Source organism: Heterodontus francisci, chromosome 34 (genome assembly GCF_036365525.1).
Source record: "Heterodontus francisci isolate sHetFra1 chromosome 34, sHetFra1.hap1, whole genome shotgun sequence".
In the NCBI taxonomy this organism is placed as follows: domain Eukaryota; kingdom Metazoa; phylum Chordata; class Chondrichthyes; order Heterodontiformes; family Heterodontidae; genus Heterodontus; species Heterodontus francisci.
Genome location: NC_090404.1, coordinates 23,923,701 through 23,947,759, shown reverse-complemented (window position 1 = coordinate 23,947,759; position 24,059 = coordinate 23,923,701). Strand labels below are relative to the sequence as shown.

The 24,059-nt window shown below is 46.4% G+C and overlaps 1 pseudogene; it reads left to right on the top strand.

Annotated features, from left to right (window-relative positions):
* The first annotated feature begins 1,891 nt into the window (after nucleotides 1–1,891).
* The window catches only part of LOC137349235 (zinc finger protein 850-like), a 46,857-nt pseudogene continuing 24,689 nt past the window's right edge, over nucleotides 1,892–24,059 (top strand).

Below are 24,059 nucleotides of genomic sequence, written 5' to 3'. Positions count from 1 at the left end.
CTGGCCGAGCGCGTCTACCCTGAGGCACAGTGTGGCTTTCGTGCAGAGAGATCGACCGTTGACATGCTGTTCTCCCTTCGTCAGATACAGGAGAAATGCCGTGAACAACAGATGCCCCTCTACATTGCTTTCGTTGATCTCACCAAAGCCTTTGACCTCGTCAGCAGACGTGGTCTCTTCAGACTACTAGAAAAGATCGGATGCCCACCAAAGCTACTAAGTATCATCACCTCATTCCATGACAATATGAAAGGCACAATTCAAGATGGTGGCTCCTCATCAGAGCCCTTTCCTATCCTGAGTGGCGTGAAACAGGGCTGTGTTCTCGCACCCACACTTTTTGGGATTTTCTTCTCCCTGCTGCTTTCACATGCGTTCAAGTCCTCTGAAGAAGGAATTTTCCTCCACACAAGATCAGGGGGCAGGTTGTTCAACCTTGCCCGTCTAAGAGCGAAGTCCAAAGTACGGAAAGTCCTCATCAGGGAACTCCTCTTTGCTGACGATGCTGCTTTAACATCTCACACTGAAGAGTGTCTGCAGAGTCTCATCGACAGGTTTGCGGCTGCATGCAATGAATTTGGCCTAACCATCAGCCTCAAGAAAATGAACATCACGGGGCAGGACGTCAGAAATGCTCCATCCATCAATATTGGCGACCACGCTCTGGAAATGGTTCAAGAGTTCACCTACCTAGGCTCAACTATCACCAGTAACCTGTCTCAAGATGCAGAAATCAACAAGCGCATGGGTAAGGCTTCCACTGCTATGTCCAGACTGGCCAAGAGAGTATGGGAAAATGGCGCACTGACACGGAACACAAAAGTCCGAGTGTATCAGGCCTGTGTCCTCAGTACCTTGCTCTATGGCAGCGAGGCCTGGACAACATATGTCAGCCAAGAGCGACGTCTCAATTCATTCCATCTTCGCTGCCTCTGGAGAATACTTGGCATCAGGTGGCAGGAACATATCTCCAACACAGAAGTCCTCGAGGCGGTCAACATCCCCAGCTTGTACACACTACTGAGTCAGCAGCGCTTGAGATGGCTTGGCCATGTGAGCCACATGGAAGATGGCAGGATCCCCAAAGACACATTGTACAGCGAGCTTGCCACTGGTATCAGACCCACCGGCCGTCCATGTCTCTGTTTTAAAGACATCTGCAAACACGACATGAAATCCTGTGACATTGATCACAAGTCGTGGGATCAGTTGCCAGCGTTCGCCAGAGCTGGCGGGCAGCCATAAAGACAGGGCTAAATTGTGGCGAGTCGAAGAGACTTAGTAGTTGGCAGGAAAAAAGACAGAGGCGCAAGGGGAGAGCAAACTGTGCAACAGCCCCAACAAACAAATTTCTCTGCAGCACCTGTGGAAGAGCCTGTCACTCTAGAATTGGCCTTTATAGCCACTCCAGGCGCTGCTTCACAAACCACTGACCACATCCAGGCGCGTATCCATTGTCTCTCGAGATAAGGAGGCCCAAAAGAAAAGAAAGAAAAGAATTAACATCTTCTTTGCCTTTGCTCCATGACCTTTTGGTCAGCTATGTGGCCTTGTCCAATCCACACCTTCTCCTTTGTTATCTCTTGCCTCACCCCTGCCTCACTTGCTTATAACCTTTGACATTTCTAATATTTGCTAGTTCCGAAGAAGGGTCACTGCCCCGAAACGTTAACTCTGCTTCTCTTTCCACAGATGCTGCCAGACCTGCTGAGTGATTCCAGCATTTCTTGTTTTTATCTCCGACATATGTAAATGGCTGTTTATACTCCCAGAACGCTCCGCGTGGGTGAATACGGCCTACCTCTATCAGAGCAGTAGTAACGCGCAGGCGCTGGCTGGCCCGCCACCGGCGCGTGCCTGTTTGCGCTGAGCATGCGTGGTGCGGCTCCAGGAAGCTGAGAGGGGCCGAGTCTGTGCGGTTCTTAGGCCCCGAATCAGAGCCGCTGGATCCAGCGGATGTGCAGAGGGACCGGGGGAGGGAGGTGGCACCATTAAAGCGATGGTGCAGTGTCTCCGCCATGCTAGCTGCCGCTTCCTGGTTTCTTCTGTCCTTTCCACCGAGTCAGGAAGCCTGTGAGTTGATTGGCTGGTAAGTATTGTAACTTTGTTTCCCTTTCTCCAAAGTTAGGAAGTTGGTCCAAGGAGCTGGAAATTAAACATTCCAGTTTTCTTCAGCGTAAGGGGAAGCTTCTCGAGATTTCAGTGACACCTGGAGGTGAGATGCTGTCACAGTGGCGCAGTGGTTAGCACTGCAGTTTCAGCAACCCAGGTTCAGTTCTGGGTATTACCTGTGCGGAGTTTGCAAGTTCTATCTGTGACTGCGTGGGTTTCCGCTGGGTGCTCCGGTTTCCTCCCACAGCCAAAGACTTGCAGATTGGTAGGTAAATTGGCCATTGTAAATTGCCCCGAGTGTAGGTAGGTGATAGGAGAATGGTGGGGTTGTATTAAGGAATATAGGACTAATGTAGGATTAGTATAAATGGGTGGTTGTTGGTCGGCACAGACTCGGTGGGCCGAAGGGCCTGTTTCAGTGCTGTATCTCTAAATAAATAAATAAATAAATAAACAAGGAGGGGAGAACAGGATGGAATTAGTCAGCTCGTGCTGCTTCAGCTATTGGCAAGTAAAATCAAGGAAAACCCAAAGATGTTTTATCAGTACATTAAGAGCAAGATGATAACTAAGGAAAGGGTAAAACCTATCAGAGATGTACAGGGAACTTACTCGTGGATGCAGATGATGCGAGCAGGGTTCTTAATGAGTTTTTTCCCTCTGTCTTCACAAAGGAGAGGGATGATGCAGACGTTGAAGTAAAAGAAGAGGAGTGTGAAATATTAGATGCGATCAGCATAATGAGAGAGGAAGTACTAGAGGGTTGAAAATGAATAAATCACCAGGGGGGTTGGATGGATTGCATCCCAGGTTGTTAAAGGAAGCTAGGGAGGAGATAGCGGATGTGCTGAGAATCATCATCAAATCCTCACTGGATACAGGAGAGGTACCAGATGATTGGAGGTCTGCGAATGTTACACTATTGTTTAGAAAGGGTGCGGGAACAGGCTAAATAATTATAGGCCAGTCAGTCTGACCTCGGTGGTGGGTAAATTATTAGAATCAGTTCTGAGGGACAGGATAAACTGCCACTTAGAAAGGCATGGATTAATCAGGGATAATCAGCATGGATTTGTTAAGGGAAGGTCATGTTTTACTAACTTAACTGAATTCTTTGAAGAAGTAACAAGGAGGATTAATGGGGATAGTGCAGTGGATGTGGTCTAGATGCATTTCAGAGGAGAGACTGGATAGGCTAGGGTTGTTTTCCTTAGAGCAGAGAAGGCTGAGCGGGGACCTGATTGAGGTATCCAAAATTATGAAGGGCACAGATAGGGTAGATAGGAAGAAACTTTTTCCCTTAGCGGAGGTGTCAATAACCAGGGGGCATAGATTTAAAGTAAGGGACAGGAGGTTTAGAGGAGATTTGAGGAAAAAAATTTTCACCCAGAGAGTGGTTGGAATCTGGAACATAATGCCTGAGGGGAACAATGCCTAAAGGCAGGAACCCTCACAACATTTAAGAAATATTTAGATGAGCACTTGAAGTGCCATAGTATACAAGGCTGCGGGCCAAGTGCTGGAAAATGGGATTAGAATAGTTAGGTGCTTGATGGCCGGCACAGACACAGTGGGCTGAAGGGCCTGTTTCTGTGCTGTATAACTCTATGACTCTATTTGACAAAGTCCTGAATGGCTGACTGCGCAGTAAAATGAAAGCCCATGAGATACAGGGGAATGTGCCAGGTTGGATCCAAAATTGGCTCAGTGACAGGAAGCAAAGGGTAGTCGGATGTTTTTGTGAATGGAAAGCTGTTCCACAGGGCTCAGTGTTGGGTCCCTTGCTGTTTGTGGTATATATTAATGATTTTGGACTTAAATGTGGGAGGCATGATTGGGAAATTTGCTGATGACACAAAAATTGGTCATGTAGTTGATAGTGAAGAGGATAGCTGTAGACTCCAGAATGATATGGTTTGGTTAAGTGGGCGGAAAAGTGGTAAATGGAATTCAATCCAGATAAGTGTGAGGTAATGCATTTGGGGAGGGCAAATAAAGCGAGGGAATACACAATAAACGGGAGGATGTTGAGAGGGGTGGAAGATGTGAAAGACCTTGGAGTGCATGTCCACAGGTCCCTGAAGGTGGTAGGACAGGTAGATCGAGTGGTGAAGAAGGCATTTCTTTATTGGCCGAGATACAGAATACAAAAGCAGAGATGTAATGCTGGAACTGTATAAAGTGCTGGTTAGGAATACAGTTCTGGTCACCACATTACAGGAAGGACATAGTGCTCTGGAGAGAGTGCAGAGAAGATTTACGAGAATGTTGCCAGGGCTTGAAAGTTACAGCTATGAGGAAAGATTGGATAGGCTCGGGTTGTTTTCCTTAGAGCAGAGGAGGCTGAGGTGTACAAAATTATGAAGGGGCTAGATAGAGTAGACAGGAAGGACCTGTTTCCCCTAGCAGAGAGGTCAATTACCAGGGCACAGATTTAAGGTGATTGGTAGATGAATTAGAGGGGCCATGAGGAAAAACGTTTTCACTCAGAGTGGTGGGTGTCTGGGGTTCACTGCCAGGAATGCTGGTGGAGGCAGAAACCCTCAATTCTTTTAAAAGGTACCTGGACATGCACCTGAAGTGCAGTAACCTGCAAGGCTACAGACCAGGTGCTGGAAGGTGGGATTAGATTGCACGGCTAGCTTTTTCAGCTGGCACGGACACGACGGGCTCAATGGACTCCTTCTGTGCTGTAATTTTTCTATGGTTTGAAGTGAGTAGCTGTTGAGTCTTTACTTTTATTTTTAAGCAGTTATTAGGATTAGCAAGGTTTAATATCTGATAGATAGAGGAATGGGATGCTCCAGCCTCCACAGTGCACATTTTGTGCTATTGAAAATGTAGAAAATTTATGGCACAGAAGGAGGCCATTCAGCCCATTGTGTCTGTGCCAGCTGTAAAGAGGTATCCAGCTTAATCACACTTTCTAGTTGTTATCACCTCCGAGAGATCAACATGACAAATACGAGATGAGAACACCTATTGATCAAATTACACGAGATATCATGTTTTGAGTCTTTTATTATAACTAAATAGCACTTTGTAAATAGCTGACACCCCAAATTACAATCAAAGGTATTTTCTTTACTTATTCAACACTTGAATATCACGCACTACACTGATACATTACACAATCCTTTTCGATGACAAAATCGTTTGTGGTTAAAAGTCCCAAATCTCTCCCAGTTGCAATGTGTTGGATCTCCCAGACTTTAAAAAAAAAACCCCAATATTTTCCTTCACTCACTTCTCCAAGCACCTCTGACCTGGACATCCGTGGATCATGTGATTTCCAGTGATCCAGTAGGCCTTTTACACCTCTGCAAACTTTGACTGTCAAAAAAAAAGGTTCAAGTTTCCACAGCCTTTTACTGAATATCTTCAGAGAGCAGACGTGTTCTCTCTCTCTCATTTGTTTCTCTGTTTCTCTCTCTCTCTCTCTGTGTCTGTGTCTGTCTCTCTCTCTCTCTCCAGCTGCCCCTGCTGGGTGCCTTCTATTACAGCTTCCCTTGAGGCCTCACCCCAATGGGTTCTGTTCTTACAGCCTGCTTGAGGCACATCCTGTGCTATGTGGGATCACCAGGAAACTTCCTATGTCCTGGATAACCATTTCTGCAGGAAGTATTGTCAGTTACAGCAGCACGTGATCCGGGTTTTGGCGCATGAGCAGCAGTTGGCGTCACTGCGGCACGTCCGTGAATAGCATGAATAGCAAGTTTATAGATGTGGTCACCCCGCAGTTTATGAGTATGCAGGGACAGAGGCGATGGGTGGCCGACAGACAGTGGTGAAGAAATAGGCAGGTAGTGCAGGAGTCCCCTGAGTGTATCTCACTCTCCAACCAGTATTCAGCTCTGAATACTGATGAGAGAGATAGTTCATCCGGAGAGTGCAGCCAGAGCCAAGTCCGTGGCACCACATGTGGCTCAGATTCACAGGGGGCTACAGGGAAGACTGGAAGAGCAATAGTGATACGAGATTTGATAGTTGGGGTAACAGACATGTTGATGTGTTGCCCCCCTCGTGCCAGGGTACAAAGAACAAAGAAAATTACAGCACAGAAACAGGCCCTTCGGCCCTCCAAGCCTGCGCCGATCCAGATCCTCTATCTAAACATGTCGCCTATTTTCTTAGGGTCTGTATCTCTTTGCTTCCTGCCCATTCATGTATCTGTCCAGATACATCTTAAAAGACGCTATCGTGCCCGCGTCTACCACCTCCGCTGGCAACGCGTTCCAGGCACCCACCACCCTCTGCGTAAAGAACTTTCCACGCATATCCCCCCTAAACTTTTCCCCTCGCACTTTGAACTCGTGACCCCTAGTAATTGAATCCCCCACTCTGGGGGGAAAAAGCTTCTTGCTATCCACCCTGTCTATACCTCTCATGATTTTGTACACCTCAACAGGTCTCCCCTCAACCTCCGTCTTTCTAATGAAAATAATCCTAATCTGCTCAACCTCTATTCATAGCTAGCGCCCTCCATACCAGGCAACATCCTGGTGAACCTCCTCTGCACCCTCTCCAAAGCATCTACATCCTTTTGGTAATGTGGCGACCAGAACTGCACGCAGTATTCCAAATGTGGCCGAACCAAAGTTCGATACAACTGCAACATGACCTGCCAACCCCTGTACTCAATACCCCGTCCGATGAAGGAAAGCATGCCGTATGCCTTCTTGACCACTCTATTGACCTGCGTTGCCACCTTCAGGGAACAATGGACCTGAACACCCAAGTCTCTCTGTACATCAATTTTCCCCAGGACTTTTCCATTTACTGTATAATTCACTCTTGAATTGGATCTTCCAAAATGCATCACCTCGCATTTGCCCTGATTGAACTCCATCTGCCATTTTTCTGCCCAACTCTCCAATCTATTTATATTCTGCTGTATTCTCTGACAGTCCCCTTCAATATCTGCTACTCCACCAATCTTAGTGTTGTCTGCAAACTTGCTAATCAGACCACCTATACTTTCCTCCAAATCATTTATGTATATCACAAACAACAGTGGTCCCAGCACGGATCCCTGTGGAACACCACTGGTCACACGTCTCCATTTTGAGAAACTCCCTTCCACTGCTACTCTCTGTCTCCTGTTGCCCAGCCAGTTCTTTATCCATTTAGCTAGTACACCCTGGACCCCATGCGACTTCACTTTCTCCATCAGCCTACCATGGGGAACCTTATCAAACGCCTTACTGAAGTCCATGTATATGACATCTACAGCCCTTCCCTCATCAATCAACTTTGTCACTTCCTCAAAGAATTCTATTAAGTTGGTAAGACATGACCTTCCCTGCACAAAACCATGTTGCCTATCACTGATAAGCCCATTTTCTTCCAAATGGGAATAGATCCTATCCCTCAGTATCTTCTCCAGCAGTTTCACTGCCACTGACGTCAGGCTCACCGGTCTATAATTACCTGGATTATCCCTGCTACCCTTCTTAAACAAGGGGACAACATTAGCAATTCTCCAGTCCTCCGGGACCTCACCCGTGTTTAAGGATGCTGCAAAGACATCTGTTAAGGCCCCAGCTATTTCCTCTCTTTCTTCCCTCAGTAACCTGGGATAGATCCCATCTGGACCTGGGGACTTGTCCACCTTAATGCCTTTTAGAATACCCAACACTTCCTCCCTCCTTATGCCGACTTGACCTAGAGTAATCAAACATCTGTCCCTAACCTCAACATCCGTCATGTCCCTCTCCTCGGTGAATACCGATGCAAAGTACTCGTTTAGAATCTCACCCATTTTCTCTGACTCCATGCATAACTTTCCTCCTTTGTCCTTGAGTGGGCCAATCCTTTCTCTAGTTACCTTCTTGCTCCTTATATATGAATAAAAGGCTTTGGGATTTTCCTTAACCCTGTTTGCTAAAGATATTTCATGACCCCTTTTCGCCCTCTTAATTCCTCGTTTCAGATTGGTCCTACATTCCCGATATTCTTTCAAAGCTTCATCTTTCTTCAGCCTCCTAGACCTTATGTATGCTTCCTTTTTCCTCTTAGCTAGTCTCACAATTTCACCTGTCATCCATGGTTCCCTCATCTTGCCATTTCTATCCCTCATTTTCACAAGAACATGTCTCTCCTGCACGCTAATCAACCTCTCTTTAAAAGCCTCCCACATATCAAATGTGGATTTACCTTCAAACAGCTTCTCCCAATCTACATTTCCCAGCTCCTGCCGAATTTTGGTATAGTTGGCCTTCCCCCAATTTAGCACTTTTCCTTTGGGACCACTCTCGTCTTTGTCCATGAGTATTCTAAAACTTACGGAATTGTGATCACTATTCCCAAAGTAGTCCCCTACTGAAACTTCAACCACCTGGCCGGGCTCATTCCCCAACACCAGGTCCAGTATGGCCCCTTCCCGAGTTGGACTATTTACATACTGCTCTAGAAAACCCTCCTGGATGCTCCTTACAAATTCTGCTCCATCTGGACCTCTAACACTAAGTGAATCCCAGTCAATGTTGGGAAAATTAAAATCTCCTATCACTACCACCCTGTTGCTCCTACATCTTTCCATAATCTGTTTACATATTTGTACCTCTATCTCACTCTCGCTGTTGGGAGGCCTGTAGTACAGCCCCAACATTGTTACCGCACCCTTCCTATTTCTGAGTTCTGCCCATATTGCCTCACTGCTCGAGTCCTCCATTGTGCCCTCCTTCAGCACAGCTGTGATATCCTCTTTGACCAGTACTGCAACTCCTCCACCCCTTTTACCTCCCTCTCTATCCCGCCGGAAGCATCGATATCCTGGGATATTTAGTTGCCAATCATGCCCTTCCCTCAACCAAGTCTCAGTAATAGCAATAACATCATACTCCCAACTACTAATCCAGGCCCTAAGTTCATCTGCCTTCCCTACTACACTTCTTGCATTAAAACAAATGCACCTCAGACCACCAGTCCCTTTGCGTTCATCATCTGCTCCCTGTCTACTCTTTTCCTTAGTCACGCTGACTTCATTATCTAGTTCCTTACAGGCTTTAGTGACTACCTCCTTACTGTCCACTGACCTCCTCATTTGGTTCCCATCCCCCTGCCACATTAGTTTAAACCCTCCCCAACAGCGTTAGCAAAAGCACCCCCAAGGACATTGGTTCCAGTCCGGCCCAGGTGTAGACCATCCAATTTGTAATAGTCCCACCTCCCCCAGAACCGGTCCCAATGTCCCAAAAATCTGAACCCCTCCCTCCTGCACCATCTCTCAAGCCACGCATTCATCCTGACTATTCTTTCATTTCTACTCTGACTATCACGTGGCACTGGTAGCAATCCTGAGATTACTACCTCTGAGGTCCTACTTTTTAACTTGGCTCCTAACTCCCTAAATTCTGCTTGTAGGGCCTCATCCCGTTTTTTACCTATATCATTGGTGCCTATGTGCACAACGACAACTGGCTGTTCACCCTCCCCCTTCAGAATGTTCTGCAGCTGATCTGAGACATCCCTGACCCGTGCACCTGGGAGGCAACATACCATTCGGGAGTCTCGTTTTCGACCACAGAACCGCCTATCTACTCCCCTTACAATCGAATTCCCGATGACTATAGCCCTTCCACTCTTTTTCCCGCCCTTCTGAACAGCAGAGCCAGCCACGGTGCCATGAACCTGGCTACTGCTGCCTTCCCCTGGTGAGCCATCTCCCTCAACAGTATCCAAAACGGTATACCTGTTTTGGAGGGAGATGACCGCAGGGGACACCTGCGCTGCCTTCCTGCTCTTTCTCTGCCTTTTGGTCACCCATTCCCTTTCACCCTCAGCAATCTTTATCTGCGGTGTGACCAATTCGCTAAACGTGCTATCCACGACCTCCTCAGCATCACGGATGCTCCAAAGTGAGTCCATCCGCAGCTCCAGAGCCGTCATGCGGTCTAACAAGAGCTGCAGCTGGACACACTTCCAGCACGTGAAGGAGTCAGGGACATCAGCCGTGTCCCTGAGCTCCCACATTGAGCAAGAGGAGCATAACACGGGTCTGAGATCTCCTGCCATTATCAATCTTAAGCTTAAGTTAGTCTTAACTTAGATAAATGAAAAAGGAACGAAAAGTTTTCATCAATCACAGGAAAAAAAAAAATAGAAAAAGCCTTACCTTATCTGCACACCACCGAGTCCTTTTTTTTTGGTTTGAGGAGGAGGAGGGCGGGTGGGAGACACTACAGGTGTAGTGTCTCGGGTTCAGCCGCTGCCCAAATATATAGGACTTACTTACCCAGCTGCCACCTCGCTCTCCCTGTCGCCGCTGCAAAATGAAAGGGTCTATGGAGTCACTGAACAGCTGCAGAGCACTCTGAGGGAGGCAGGTGAACAGCCAGCAGTCATATCCACATTCGTACCAACAACATAAGCAGAATGAGGGATGTGGTCCTGCAGTCAGAATTTAAGGAGCTGGTAGGAAATTAGCAAGCAGGATCTGAAAAATAGTAATGCTCCTGTGAAGAGTCTCAGGATGTTAAAGGTGCCAAACAAATGCACATTGTTGTTGTTGACTGTGGGAAGGGATTCAGTTCCAGTCTGAGTTGGAAACTCCTGGGTGCAGTCACGTCGGGGAGAGGGTGTTCACCAGCTGAATGTGGAAATGGATTCACTCAGTCATCCCATTTACTGATAGACCAGCACAGTCACACTGGAGAGAGACCGTTCAGATACTTCACCTGTGTGAAGGGATTTACTCAGTTTTCCCACCTGTTAACATCCCAGCTTTCAAAGTTCAAAGGATTTGATCCATAATCAGCACATTCTTACTGGAGAGAGACTGTTTAAATGTTCTGTGTGTGTGAAGAGATTCACTCATTCATCCCACATACTGACACACCAGTGAGTTCATATGTGACTGGAGGGGTTGGATTCTGCTGTATTGCTGTTTTGGGGAATCTGGGTTAGTCCCGAGTTCCCATTCCCCTTCTTTCTGGTGGATAATGGAGAGCCTATGCACTTGCATTTGTGTATAATTTTTTTCCTAATTTTATTGATTGGTTCTCCAGCCTCAGCCTTCACCCCATTTCAGCAAAAATACGGTTACATTTATTTGGGGCTCCAATGGCGGGGCTTTTACCCAGCATTCTCCATGGTGGAGAACGTTCCCTATTCACACCACAGGAGACCATTGCGCAGGCGTAGTGCCGAACAATCTGAGTAACTGGTGCTTCCTATCTCCCAGTTTTGTTTCTGCTGCTCCTTCATTCAGTTTGGAGCATGCGCGTTGCGAGTGATAGCGGTGCAGAGGCGCGGTTGCGGGATGGGGAGGCTCAACACCCCCAATAAGAAACTCCCGGCCCGCGCGTTTGCACCGAGCGGGGTGGCAGCTGCGGGTGTTACCAGCCGTCAGATTTCCAGGGAGCAATGTGCAGCAGGGCGCATGCGTGGCCATCCTGCGCCAGGAAGCAGGAATGTTGTGAATTTCTATCTTGGACTGACTGATATATTTTGTAAACTCCTTTTACAGGGGGTTAGAAGGGGAGGATTTGCAGACAGGGAAACTCAAACCAAACATCACATCAACATCAGGACCTGAATTCATTGGCTTTTGAATGTGGAAGGAAAAAGGTTTGTCTGTTCTGTCTGTGGGAAAAGATTTCAGGTGTCAGTGTGACTGGAGAAGCACTGAGAGACACAAAGCCCTGGTTAGACCACACCTGGAGTATTGTGTTCAGTTCTGGGCACACACCTTAGGAAGGATGTATTGGCCTTGGAGGGAGTGCAGTGTAGATTTACCAGAATGATACCTGGACTCCAAGGGTTAAATTACAAGGCGAGATTCCACAAATGAATCATAGAGTCATTATGGCAGAAAAGGAGGACATTCTGTCCAATTCCTCGCCCGCTCTCTGTAGAGCAATCCAGTCAGTTCCATTTTCCCTGCAGTCCTGCAGATTTATTTCCCTCAATTTTCCATCCAGTTTCCTTTGGAAATCATTGATCGTCTCTGCTTCCACCACCCTCGTAGGCAGTGAGTTCCAGGTCATTACCACTCGCTGTCTGAAAAAAGGTCTTCATCACATCCCTCCTGTATCTCTTACCCAAAAGCTTAATCTGTGTCCCCTAGTCCCTGTACCATCAGATAATGGAACAGCTTTTCTTTGTCGACCTTGTCTAAACCTGTCATAATCTTGTACACCTCTATCAAATCTCCTTTACTCCAAGGAGAACAACCCCAACTTTTCCAACCGAATCCTGTAACTAAGTTTCCTCATCCCTGGAACCATTCTGGTAAATCTCTGCACCCTCTCGAGGATCCTCACATCCTTCCTAAAGTGTGGTGACCAGAACTGGAAGCAATACTCCAGTTGTGACCTCACCAGAGCTTTATAAAGGTTCAACATAACTTCTCAGATTTTGCATTCAGTACCTCTATTTATGAAGCCCAAGATCCCAAATACTTTGCTAACTATTCTCTCAATGGGTCCTGCGACTTGCAAAGATCTATGCACATGAAGTCCCAGGTCCCGCTGTCCCCGCACACTCTTAATGAACGTGCCATTAAGTATATATTGCCTCTCCTTCTGCATTGTGGAAAAATGCATCACCTTGGGATGGTTTTATTTCCTTGAATTTGGAAGATTAAGGTGTGCTTTTAATAAAGTTTTCACGATATTAACTGGAACTGATAGGATGGACAGAAACTAATTCCGCTGGTTGGGGAACCTAGTACTAGGGATCAGAGTATAAAGGTTAGAACCAGATCTTACAGTAATCCAACCCGGGGCCCTGTAAACCTGAGCATTAATCCATCCCTGGGCCCTGTCAACCCGAGTATTAATCCACCCCTGGGCCCTGTCAACCCGAGTATTAATCCACCCCTGGGCCCTGTAAACCCGAGTATTATTCCACCCCTGGGTCCTGTAAACCCGAGTATTATTCCACCCCTGGGCCCTGTAAACCCGAGTATTATTCCACCCCTGGGTCCTGTAAACCCGAGTATTATTCCACCCCTGGGCCCTGTAAACTCGAGTGTTAATCCACCTCTGGGTCCTGTAAACCTGAGCATTAATCCACCCCTGGGCCCTGTAAACCCGAGTATTAATCCACCCCTTGGGCCCTGTAAACCTGAGTATTAATCCACCTCTGGGCCCTGTAAACCCGAGCATTAATCCACCCCTTGGGCCCTGTAAACCTGAGTATTAATCCACCCCTGGGCTTTGTAAACCCGAGCATTAATCCGCCCCTGGGCTTTGTAAACCCGAGCATTGATCCGCCCCTGGGCCCTGTAAACCCGAGCATTAATCCGCCCCTGGGCCCTGTAAACCCGAGCATTAATCCGCCCCTGGGCCCTGTAAACCCGAGCATTAATCCGCCCCTGGGCCCTGTAAACCCGAGCATTAATCCGCCCCTGGGCCCTGAAAACCCGAGAATTAATCCGCCCCTGGGCCCTGAAAACCCGAGAATTAATCCGCCCCTGGGCACTGAAAACCCGAGAATTAATCCACCCCTGGGCACTGAAAACCCGAGAATTAATCCACCCCTGGGTCCTGTAAACCCGAGCATTAATCCACCCCTGGACCTGCAGCCTTAAACATTAACCCACCCCTGCTGTACATACACAGAATTACAGCCCAGAAACAGGCAGTTCAGCCCCACTAGTCTTTGCTGGTGTTTATAATCCACATGAGCCTCCTTCCAATCTAATTCCCTTGTCCCATCCTGCTCCTATATCCCTCTATTCCCTTCTCCCTCATGAATGTATTAAGCCTCCCCTGAAACACATCATTGCTATCTGCTTCAACCACTCCACATGGCAGTGAGTTCCACATTCTCACCACTCTCTGAGTAGAGAAATTCCTCCTAAGTTCTCTATTTGACCTGTTAATGTCTGTCTTATATTGCTGCCCCCTTGTTCTGACTCACTGATAATTTTAAAGACCTCTATCAGATCTCCTCCTAGTCTTCTCTTTTCCAGAGAAAGGAGCCCCAGCCTGCTCAATCTTGCTGGATAGTAACATCCTCTCTGGTGACATCTTTGTAAATCTATTCTGCACTTTCTTCAGTGTTTCAATATCCTTTTATAATCTGGAGACCAGAACTGCTCACAGTCCTTCTAAGTGAGGTTCTCTATAAATTTAACATTCCCTCCCTGCTGTTACATTGTATTCCTCGAGAAAAGAACATCAGCTCTTTAGAGTCATAGTCATACAGCATAGAAACTGGCCATTTGGCCCATCGCGTCTATGCCGACCTATCTTTCTTTGCTCTCTTATCGACTTGTATTGCTCCTTTTAGTGATTTATGTGACTCTGTTCCCAGATCTCTTTGCTCCTCTGCTCCATTTAATTTCTTACATTCTAACCAATCACTGGCCTCCTTATTCCTCCTCCCAAAATGAACCAGCTCACATTTCACTATGTTGAATTTCATTTCCCATTTATCTGTCCAGTCTGCCAGCTTGTTTGTCTTCCTGGATTTCAGTGCAGTCTTCCACATTATTAGTTCTACCATTAAATTGCTGTCATCTGCACGTTGTGAAAACATCCTCTAATTCCCCGAGTCCAAATGTGGGTAATGAACAGAAATCCCATTGTACTTCACACCATAGTTGATGGCCCGGGCACTCGGGTATCTGTATAATTTATTTAATAATTTTCTTCATTGCCTCCCCGGCCCCACTCTCCATGGGATGACACAAAATCAGCCATTCAATGGCAGATTAACTACCCAGGACTCCACACGGGTCAGAAAATCCCCTATCAATGACTGTAGGAGCCCAGTGCACTGGCACGGGATTGGTCTTTGCTCTGAGCACGCACAGTGTGGGTAATGGAGACGAACTGAGGTGAAAATGGCGGCGCAGTGGTTAGCACCGCAGCCTCACAGCTCCAGTGACCCGGGTTCGATTCTGGGTGGAATCGCCTGTGCGGAGTTTGCAAGTGACCGCGTGGGTTTTCGTTTGGTGCTCCGGTTTCCTCCCACAGCCAAAGACTCGCAGGTTGATAGGTAAATTGGCCATTGTAAATTGCCCCTAGTATAGGTTGGTGGTAGGAGAACTGAGGGAAGGTGGGAATGTGGTAGGAATATGGGATTAATGCCAGATTAGTATAAATGGCTGGTTGATGGTCGGCAAAGACTCGGTGGGCCGAAGGGCCTGTTTCAGTGCTGTATCTCTAAATAAATAAAATAAAAATAAACAGGCAGCTCGGGAGGAGATTGTGGGTACAGGAGAGGAATTGGAGCTGTGGGTTGGCTGGGAGGCTTCATAGACACCTGGGGTAGGCCAGAGGCCCCGTATTTACCTCGTGGTGACAGAACAGGGAAGAGGGGGTCACTGGCTGTCATCTTGGACTGGGTGGGGTTAGGGCGCATATGTGGCCATCTTGGTGAGGGCACAGACAGTGGGCGGAGCTTTGCAGTCTCTGTTCCCAATCAGAATCTAGTGCCTGGGAGCTGCAGAATCCTGGACAAAGGTTTTTAAGCAGCTTCACCCACTCCCAGGCTGTATGTGATGTTTGCAGCTTAGAGGAGTCCATGGGCCATGTATATATTCAGTGTGAGAGGTTACAGTTCCTGTACAGTTACCTGAAGGGGCTGTTCCTCAAATTAGTATCATAGAAATTTACAGCATGGAAGGAGGCCATTCGGCCCATCGTGTCCGTGCCGGCCAACAAGGAGCCATCCAGCCTAATCCCACTTTCCAGCTCTTGGTCCGTAGCCTTGTAGGTTCGGGCACTTCCGGTGCATATCCAAGTACTTTTTAAAGGTTTTGAGGGTTTCTGCCTCTACCACCCTCCCAGGCAGTTAGTTCCAGATCCCACTGCCCTCTGGGTGATAACATTTCCCTTCAAATCCCCTCTAAACCTCCTACCTCTTACTCTAAATCTATGCCCCCGGTTATAGACCGCTCAATCAAGAGGAATAGGGCCTTCATTTCCACTCCATCTAGACCCCTTATAGTTTTATATATGTCAATTATGTCTCCACTCAGCCTCCCCTGTTCCAAAGAAAACAATCCTCACCTATCCAAATCTTTCCTCATCGCTAAAATTTCCAGTCCAGGCAACATCCTCATAAATCTCCTCTGTACCCTCTCTAATGCAATCACATCTTTCCTATAGTGTGGTGACCAGAACTGCATGCAGTACTCCAGCTGTGGCCTAACCAGGGTTTTATACAGTTCCAACATAACCTCCCTGTGAAGTGATTTCTGACTTTAACCCCCTTTTAGGTACTAAACCAAATCAGGAGTACATCCCTATGAATCTCATTTAATTAAGTTCAAATCAGACGAACTCTTATAGACATTTATTTTGTGTCTAAAGAGTTGAACTAGCTTTCCCTCAAAGAAAGAAAACTCATACAGAATATCGCCATCTTTTGGATAGCCTGCTTTTAAAATAATTATGGCTAAGTCATAAATATCCCAGACATTATAAGGGTCTGGGAACTCTCTTCAATACGTATCTCTCCACTTAAAGAGACACAGAGAGGGGGTTCTTGTAGTTGTATACAGAATACTACATGAGACGATTTATTAACTTTTATATATTTATAAAAGAATTTAACATGCAATATACTTTTAAGTGGATAAGTATACTTACAATATCAAAGATTACCAAAAGATGTAAAACATAATCTTATTTCTAAAATAGAATCCAAAAGTTCAACCTTGACAATATTACAGCAAAATATCTTCGAAAATCCATCAAAATTCAAAGTAAACTGTTACCTTAAATGCCTCGGGTAAGCCTCCTGCCGAACAAGACAACACACTCTGTTAAGAGCAGAATTCTCTTGTCATGCAGTCAGCCGTTCTTACCATTGGATGAGTAACATTGATGAGGATTTTCCATACCACCGATTTCTTGATTCAAAACTTTCACGTTTATGCTGTTGCTAATCTATTAACTCATCTTTTGGAATGTCGGTGTTATCTTTTTGTGCGTGTTTTTCCCCACTTTCATGAACCACATATGGGAACATCATTACTTGCTCCCAATTATGGTAATATCATTAGCTACTTATTCCCAATTAATTATCTGCTGGGAATTCCCTTCTCATGAAGCTGTGAGCTTTTATCTGATCAAAATGTTTGCAGTGTTTTATAGTAACACTAAGAGTTAACTTTGTAAATGTGTTTTATACTTAAAGATTTTAAATTAAATTTGTGCAGTAACTGTTTTTTTTCCCTTTTTGGGTTAACTTGGGTTTACGTGACATTTGTTTTTTTTTGTAGGTAACATTCCACTCTGTGATCATCTGTGATGGTTCTTTGATGCTACTTTGTATCAACTCTTTAAGTTAGTCTGTCAATATCGTTAAGAACTATAATCCTAATTAGTTGATATTATCAGTAGGGAACATGTGTAGCCTCTCTCATTTACCTTAAAAGGTGTTTCTGCTACACATTCCATTGCAACGGGGATGTTGATGTTTTTTTAACTTCAATGAACCTTGAAAACTGGCCATTTCTTTAATTCTAAAAGGTATAAAGTATTAATTATATCTAAATTCTACCTAATTAAGCCTATTCTACCTATGTTTCATCACACCTGCTCTTATATTCTGTGCCTTGGCTAATAAAGGCAAGTATCCCGTATGCCTTCTCTACCTGCCCAGCCACCTTCAGGGATCTGTGGACATGCTCACTAAGGTCTCTCTGTTCCTCTATACTTCTCAGTATCCTACTGTTTATTGTGTATTCCCTTGCCTTGTTACCTGTCCGCATATACGTTACCTCACACTTCCCCAGATTGAATTCTATTTGCCACTGTTCTGCCCACCTGACTAGTCCATTGATATCTTCCTGCAGTCTACAGCTTTCTTCTTCATTATCAACCACACGGTCAATTTTTGTATCATCTGCAAACTTCTTAATCAAACCCCCTACATTCAAGTCCAAATCATTGATACATACCACAAAAAGCAAGGGACCGAGTACTGATCCCTGCAGAACCCCACTGGAAACAGCCTCCAGTCACACAAACACCGTCAACCATTACTCTTTGCTTCCTGCCTCTGAGCTGATTTTGGCTCCAACTTGCCACTTTGCCTTGGATCCCATGGGCTTTTACTTTCGTCACCAGTCGGCCATGTGGGACCTTATCAATCGCCTTGGTTATAGTTTAGTCCCACTCTCCTAATCTCTGGCCACTCGGTGTGGAGGGGTAGGTGTTGGTAAGTTGGAGGATCTTCTCCTGGACCTGCTCTTGGGCCTGGTTAAAACACCACCCACCCCCACTAGCCCTTTCAATGACCTCCTCCTCACAAACCCCCCAGTCCCACCAATGCCCTCCTCTCCCTCACCTCACCCATCCCAAACCCACCCAGCTTTGTATCTGTCTTGTATATTTAAACACCCAGTTCTCACCTTTTCCATCTCCACCTCTCCCTCAGGTCGAGAAGCAATGTGTAGGTCCAGGATGTACAGGGACCATGTTGGGAGTGGAGGTGTCACTCTGGCTGCTGCCCTGTTTTCCGTGGTCTTGTCCGTGCCAGGATGGCCTTCTGAAACCAGTGGACACCTCAGGACACACAGTGTCTCGTGGACACTGGTAGCAGTGTTCTGGTTTAGTTGGGAAGGTTCCCTTTGCTTTGTTGCAATTTGTTGTTAATTTTGGCTTCTTTTAGTTTGGGGGAAATAAGAGAGGAAAGAATGTACAAAGAAACTAGAATTGTCTGTTCTGAATTTCTATCCTGGACTGACAATGATGACTTTCGTAAACTCCTTTTGCAGTATATTACTGACGGGAAATTCAAACCAAACATCACATCAAGATCTGACAGTCACTCGATTCATCAGGACTTGAATATCATTGGCTTTGAATGTGGAAGGAGAAATGTTTGTCTGTTCTGTCTGTGGGAAAAGATTTCAAACATCAGTGTGACTGGAAAAGCACCGAGACACACAGACACCTGAGTGAGAGTGTTCCAGTGTACTGACTGTGGAAAGAGCTTTAACCAGTTGCACAGCCTGAGGACACATCACATCATTCACAGCGGGGAGAAACCAGACACGTGATCTGTGCGTAGATGAGGATTCAACTGATCATCCAACCTGGAGAGACACAAGGACACCTGCAGCATGGAGAAACCATGGAAATGTGGAGACTGTGGGAAGGGATTCGGTTCTCCATCAAAACTGGATATTCATGAACGCACTCACACTGGGGAGAGGCCGTTCACCTGCTCTGTGTGTGGGAAGGGATTCACTCAATTATCCAACCTGCTGATACACCAACGAGGTCACACTGGGGAGAGACCGTTCACCTGCTCAGAGTGTGGGAAGGGATTTACTCAGTTGTCCAACCTGCTGACACACCAGCGAGTTCACACTGGCGAGAGGCCGTATAAATGTTCTGACTGCGAGAAGAGCTTTAAAAGGAAAAGTGTTCTAGAGATACACCAGCGCACTCACACTGTGGAGAGGCCGTTCACCTGCTCAGAGTGTGGGAAGGGATTCATTACTGCATCCCACCTACTTACACACCAGCGAGTTCACACTGGGGAGAGGCCGTTCACCTGCTCAGAGTGTGGGAAGGGATTCATTACGTCATCCAACCTGCTGACACACCAGCGAGTTCACACTGGGGAGAGGCCGTTCACCTGCTCAGAGTGTGGGAAGGGATTCATTACTTCATCCGCCCTGCTGACACACCAGCGAGTTCACACTGGGGACTGGCCATTCACCTGCTCCAAGTGTGGGAAGGGATTCAATACTTCATCCGCCCTGCTGACACACCAGCGAGTTCACACTGGGGACTGGCCATTCACCTGCTCAGAGTGTGGGAAGGGATTTATTCACTCATTCGACCTGCTGAGACACCAGCGAGTTCACACTGGGGAGAGGCCATTCACCTGCTTAGAGTGTGGCAAAGGATTCAAAACTTCATCCCACCTGCTGACACACCGGCAAGTTCACACTGGGGAGAGGCCATTCATCTGCTCAGAGTGTGGGAAGGGATTCACTCGGTCGTCCACCCTGCTGGGACACCAGCAAGTTCACACTGGGGAGAGGCCATTCACCTGTCCAGATTGTGGGAAGGGATTCACTCAGGCATCCACCCTGCTGAGACACCGACGAGTTCACACTGGGGAGAGGCCATTCACTTGCTCAGAGTGTGGCAAGGGTTTCACTCAGTCATCCAACCTGCTGAAACACCAGCGAGTTCACAAGTAACTCGGGGATGAGAAGTTTCAGTCAAATAGCGGATTTCTGACATTGGGATTTCGGAAATCCACCATTGGCTTCTCCCTTTCCGATTTTTTTTTTTTTAATGCTGGACAACCACAAAGCTGTTTTTAAGTCTTTGTTTTTTATTTTCTTATACCTTGGTGGAAATGAACTTCAACCAGGAAAGCAAGTGGGTGGAACTGCATACTTCTCTACAACTTCAGTGTGTCAGTCATCTTCTGTAAATGGCCAAAGGAGGTGTGTGTATACACAGACCTGTCGTGAGGAAGGTGTTAGAATCGATCATTCAGGAGACTATAGCTGGGCACTTAGAAAAACGCAAGGTAATCGGGACTAGTCAGCATGGTTTTGTGAAAGGGAAATCATGTTTAACCAATTTATTGGAGTTCTTTCAAGGAGAAACATGCTCTGTGGGTAAAGGGGAGCCCGTTGACGTACTGTACTTGGATTTTCAGAAGGCATTTGACAAGGTGCCGCATAAAAGGTTATTGCACAAAGTAGAAACTCATGGTGTAGGGGGTAACATACCAGCATGGATAGAAGGTTGGCTGGTTGGTAGAAAACAGAGAGTATGCATAAATGGGTCCTTTTCTGATAGGCAGGATGTGACGAGTGGAGTCCCGCAAGGGTCTGTGCTGGGCCTCAATTTTTTACAATTTATATCAATGACTTGGATGAGGGGAGCGATGGCATGGTAGCTAAATTTGCAGATGACACAAAAATAGGTAGGAAAGAATGTTGTGAAGAGGACAGAAGGAGGTTGCAGACCGATATAGATAGGTTGAGTGAGTGGGCAAAAATCTGGCAGATGGAGTATAATGTGGGAAAATGTGAAGTTCTTCACTTTGGCAAGAAGAAGAAAAAAGCAGAGTATTACTTAAACAGAGAATGACTGCAGAACTCAGGTGCAGAAGGATCTAGGTATTCTAGTGCATGATTCACACAAAGTAATAAAGACGCCTAATGGAATGCTATCCCTCATTATGAGAGGAATTGAAAATAAAAGTAAGGATGTTATGCTTCTGTTATACAAGGCATTGGTGAGACCACACCTCGAATACTGTGTGCAGCTTTGGTTTCCTTATTTAAGGAGGATGTAAATGCATTGGAGGCAGTTCAGAGGAGGTTTACGAGATTGATACCTGGAATGAGTGGGTTGTCTTATGAGGAAAGGTTGGATAGACTGGGCTAGTTTTCACTGGAGTTCAGAAGAGTGACGGGAGACTTGATTGAAGTTTATAAGATCCTGAACAGTCTTGACAAGGTTGATGTGGAAAGGATGTTTCCTCTTGTGGGTGAGTTCAGAACTCGGGGCATTGTTTAAAACTTAGGAGTCACCCTTTTAGGACGGAGATGAGAAATTTTGTCACTGTGGGTTGTGCAACTTTGGAATTCTCTGCCGCGGAAGGTGGTGAAGGTGGGGTCATTCAATATTTTTAAGGTGGAGGTAGATAGATTCTTGTTAGGCAAGGAAGTTGAAGGTTATCGGGGGTAGATGGGAATGTCGAATTCAAGACATGAACATATCAGCCGTGATACTGAATGGAGGAGCAGACTAGAGGGGCCGAATGGCCAACTTCTGCTCCTAATTCAAATGTTCATATGCATGACCAATTCCCAGTGTTTGTTTTTGCTTTCATGGGATATCTTAGCAGAGATCACCTGAGAACTGACACAGCTCATTTGACATGGCTTAAAATTAATGGTTCAGGATCAGTAGCTGGCAAGTCGCTGGTCTGCAGCAAAAACATTGGTCTCTCAATAGGAATTTGAAACTTGCTTCCATTTACACAGCAGTGTGTGTCTGAAGTAGTTTCTGAAAACCCTGCACAAACTGGTTACTGAATGTGAATATCCTGCAGTGAGCATGAGCTGTATAAACTGAATATATCCTGTGCTTTGCAGCAACTGAAATGATCTGGAATTTCCACTTATCAGTTTGCTCAGGTGTATGGCTGAATTCCATTCATTGTTCATCTCCACTTTCACTGTCTATTGTCCCAGTCACACTGTAAACCTTGAGTTAATGTGAAGCTGTCTTTTACACCATCGTGATGCAAGGCAAGGAGTATAACTCTGGCCATCTTTCTTCAATGTGTGGTTTGACATTGCTTAAGATTATCTGGAAAAGGCTGTCCTGCACCACAAGTGCTGTGCATTGGCTACAGTACAACTATCCTGTGAGCTCTCTGCAGTCACTATAAATGGTCACTGGGCTTCTGAGGCTGATAGCACAATACTCTGTACATGTATGAATATGTATATACAGAGTGCTGCCTTTCTCCAAGCCAACACAATAGTTATGATTTTCAGCTCACCTTGCTGTTAAATGCAGCTGCCACTGCACCAATTGATGCAGTAAAACAGGAGCCAGAAGTGTTCATCACTGTTGGGATATACAGCTGTCCATTGGACCTGCTGCATTGTCACAGGGCCATCACCAAACTTTAGAGCCTGATTTGGGGATGAGGTAACAGAACCTCAAACTTGTTTTTTTATTCATTTATGGGATGTGGGTGACGCTGGCCAGGCCAGCATTTATTGCCCATCCCTAATTTCCCTTGAGAAGGTGGTGGTGAGCTGCCTTCTTGAACCGCTGCAGTTCATGTGGAGTAGGTACACCCACAGTGCTGTTAGGAAGGGAGTTCCAGAATTTTGACCGAGCGACAGTGAAGGAACGGCGATATAGTTCCAAGTCAGGATGGTGTGTGACTTGGAGGGGAACTTGCAGATGGTGGTGTTCCCATACATTTGCTGCCCTTGTCCTTCCAGTTGGTAGAGGTCACGGGTTTGGAAGGTGCTGTTTAAGGAGCCTTTGTGCATTGCTGCAGTGCATCTTGTAGATGGTACACACTGCTGCCACTGTGCGTCGGTGGTGGAGGGAGTGAATGTTTGTAGATGGGGTGCCAATCAAGCGGGCTGCTTTGTCCTGAATGGTGTCGAGCTTCTTGACTGTTGTTGCAGATGCACCCATCCAGGCAAGTGGAGAGTATTCTATCACACTCCTGACTTGTACCTTGTAGATGGTAGACAGGCTTTGGGGAGTCAGGAGGTGAGTTACTTGCCGCAGGATTCTTAGCCTCTGACCTGCTCTTGTAGCCACAGTATTTATAATGGCTACTCCAGTTCAGTTTCTGGTCAATGGTAGCCCCTAGGATGTTGATAGTGGGGGATTCAGCGATGGTAATGCCATTGAATGTCAAGGGGAGATGGTTACCATTCTCTCTTGTTGGAGATGGTCATTACCTGGCACTTGTGTGCCGCAAATCTTACTTGCCACTTATCAGCCCAAGCCTGGATATTGTCCAGTTCTTGCTGCATTTCTACACGGACTGCTTCAGTATCTGAGGAGTCACGAATGGTGCTGAATATTGTGCAATCATCAGCGAACATCCCCACTTCTGACCTTATGATTGAAGGAAAGTCATTGATGAGGCAGCTGAAGATGGTTGGGCCTAGGACACTACCCTGAGGAACTCCGACAGTGATGTCCTGGAGCTCAGATAATTGATGTCCAACAAGCACAACCATCTTCCTTTGCGCGAGGTAGAGGTCGTCGTCTGCTGTCCCTCGATTCGAGGATGATGTCTACTCAAGGTCACGAGTTACTGACATGGGTCTTCATGTCACTGAACAGGCCGATTCTCGACCTGCAGATCTTTGGGCACATGGGGCAGGGTGTCCCACCAGGTAGTGGAACCCGGAGTGCAGGATTTGCTTCTGAGAGGTGCAACACTAGTCTCATTACTTTTCCAGTGTCGCTAGCAAGGTCTGGTACAATTACTTTGCATTTGAAGAGGAAAAC